The 3,148-nt window shown below is 46.1% G+C and overlaps 1 pseudogene; it reads right to left on the minus strand.

Moving 5' to 3' along the window:
• Positions 1 to 247: 247 nt before the first annotated feature.
• Positions 248 to 3,148, minus strand: part of LOC116546446 — a 5,021-nt pseudogene continuing 2,120 nt past the window's right edge.

A 3,148-nucleotide genomic window follows, 5' to 3' on the forward strand; every position in this document is an offset into this window, starting at 1 on the left:
CCCACCTCCCATGTCACCTCCCCACAGAGACCTCCAACGATAAGAAGAAGCCCCCTCCTGCCTCCCCTCCCAGAACAGCCTCACACACAAATCCACACTCTACACACACCTGTGCCCTCAGAGCTCCTTGCTCGGGATTGAGAGGATTCTAAATGCTCACAGATGGCGCCCTCTCTCTCTCTCTTTCTCTCTCTCTCTCCTCTCTCTGATTGGCAGCTCACAGGGAGGCCCCGCCCGCCGCACCCACCTCTCCTCCGCACTGTGAAGCTCTCCCAATCCCGTAGTTGTGTCTGCAGTTGTCCACCTGGCCCCGCTTCAGCTCCAGGAGTTCCTTCCGGCGGCCCCAGGATCTTCTTCGGGCCGCCGCAGCTCGGTCACCGCCGGGTACTCCCCCACGTGGCTGTCGAAGACGAGGAACTCCTCCTGGTTATGGATGTGTCTTTCCAGGAACCGCACCTGCTCCGTCCTGTTGAAGAAACGACACTCAGGCTTAAGCAGCTCCAAGAAACGTGCTGTGGAGACACAACGATCCAGTCACGGGGCGGCCTCCGGGAAAGGCACCGACAGCGACGCCACCATCGGGGCTCCCTGGGTGGGGTGCGGGCTCTGGGAACCTTGACCAGCCCAACCCTCAAACCCCACCACGTGCAGGCCAGGGGCTCCTCCTCGGTCTTTCTGAGGCGGACGGGGCCTGGGGGGGCCAGGTGGGCAAACCCCCTCTGATCCCAAGTCTTTTCGGCCACTCTCCTGCCTCCAGCCTGTTCTGGACACCTCCAAACAGGATCTGGAGGAGGATCTGCTCAGCACCAAAGCCCACGCCATCTCCTTGGACCCTCAGCCCCAAAGGTCTCTCTGCTCCTTCTCTCATCCCACAGGCTTTACCCGTTCCTTCAACTGCCCCCAACGCATTCACTCTGTAAACAATTCCTTAGTGACGACCTTGTGCCAAACAAGGAGACTTACATTGCCAATAATATCAAATGTAGAATCACTACGGAAATCTGAGGCACCTTAGTGAAAAGTAATTGCAGCAGCATCACTGTTTGTGACTTAGAAGGAGAAAGTTGTGAAAAGTTTGTAGAGACAGTGATGACCGACAACTCATGAAAATGCGGAAAAATACTGCATAAGGCAAAAAATAAATATGAAGGTATTGAACTTGGACTAACTAAATGGATTCAACAAGACAGTGGTTGAATTTATGCAACCGTCTAGTTTTTAATAATGAAACAAGCAAAAATAAACCATAAAGAACTGAATGGGGACGGTGAGTGTGTAGAAGATGTGAGTCTAGAATTTTCAGGAAGAGCACAGTGTGATCCAGCGCTCTCAGCCTCAGAACTGTTGATATTTTGGACCAGATGATTCTTTGATGGTGACGGAGGCTGTTGTGAACACGGCACGTTCTCTAGCAGTGCCCCTGGTTTCTACTCATTAAATATCAGATGAAACCCCTCTTGTGACACCAAAAATTGTTCCAAACATTGCCACACGTTCTCCAAGCTTAATGGGAGGGAGAGGAGGGGTGGTGAACTCTGCCTGGGTAAGAACTGTGGGTGTGATCTATCTGAAAAAAATCTGTTTTGAACAAGCCACTATTAGTTATGGAGCAGCTGAGAATTACATTGAAAAATATCCATTGAAAATCTTGGTCCTATATAAAACGAATGATTTATAGGATTCTGATGCCATTATAGTGCACTCTTTCCAGAAAATGAACTTGTTGAGAACCAAGATTTATCGATTTCCTTGCCTTACCAATCAGTCACCAAATCTTATCATTTATCTTTCATATCGTCTTTTTTCTTAGTTTATCTGCCACTGGTCCACTAATTATCTGTAGTAATGAATCACAACCACAGCTATTTTATTCTTGTTTAATTCCCCAAGTAACTCATTTATTTCAGCCTCCCACTCCTAACAACATTAGTAGGATTCAAATTACCAGCCTGGCCGGAGGTAGAACTCTGCTTTTGTAGTCAAATCCTCTCAGAAAGGGAGAAACCAAGAAAATGACATTCTCATACAGACGGTTTACAAGAAAACGAGCCCCAGACTTTGAGTAAGACCTTCCTCACAAAACTCCCTTTGCCCTTTAGATATGATGGCAGAGAGGAGTGCACACTGGATCAAACAGTGTGTATGTTTTTATTCTTAAATTATCTAAGCACTTTCTTTACAGAGATAAAGTTAAAAAACAAACGTGTGAAGTCGCTGTCACTGTGTCTTCCGTGGTTAGTCCTGCAATCCATGCTCATGTGTCCCACTTAGGGTTGACAGATTTGGCAAATAAAACCAGAGGATACCCAGTGAAATCTGGATTGCCAATAAATTATGGTTGTGTATCTGAAATTCAGATTTAATAGGAAACTGTGTTTTATTTGGCAACCCTAGCCCAACTTGCTAGTGAAAGCTCAGAAGAAGGAGTGACAATACTTCCTTGTGTTCTTCAACACAGGCCATGATAGACATATAGAACTTTTAAAATGATAAATGCAAAATGAATGAAAATGAAAATGAGCTCAGGTACGGCTCCCTAAACATATGAACTAACGTTGGGTGAATCCAGTTCTCTCTTTTTCACAAATGTGATGTCTTTTCTCTAACATTTTCTTCTTTGTTAAATGCTTAGTGGGTTATTGTCTGTCTGTCTCCTGTACTGTTGTGTAACTTCCTTGAGAGTAGGGACCCTCTCTGTGTTAATCAAATAGAATGATTTGAACCTAGAGGGGAGCTTAGTAAATAGTTGCTGCTGAGAAAATAAGTGTGATTTACATGAATAAACCAGGGATCTGGAAACTGATCACTGTGGGGATCCTGGAGAGCAAGAAGTGGCTCAAGCTCCAGCACCCTTTCATTTTGATGTCACACTGTACCCCTTCTCTTCCTTGTGAGAAATACAGGCAAACTTCTTCTTTCTCCTCTTTCTATTTGGTAGAATTCACAGATAGAGAAACAGTGATTTAAGAAAAAAGATTATTTTTTTTTCGAGATGGTGTCTCACTCTGTTGCCAGAATGTAGTGCAGTGGCGCAATCTTGGCTCACAGCAACGTCCGGCTCCTGGGTTCAAGTGATGCTCCTGACTGTAGGATTCCTCCTACAGTCTCCCGAGTAGCTGGGATTACAGGCACAGGCCACCATGCCCAG

This window comes from Sapajus apella, unplaced genomic scaffold (assembly GCF_009761245.1).
Source record: "Sapajus apella isolate SASKATOON/1434 unplaced genomic scaffold, GSC_monkey_1.0 scaffold910, whole genome shotgun sequence".
Lineage (NCBI taxonomy): Eukaryota > Metazoa > Chordata > Mammalia > Primates > Cebidae > Sapajus > Sapajus apella.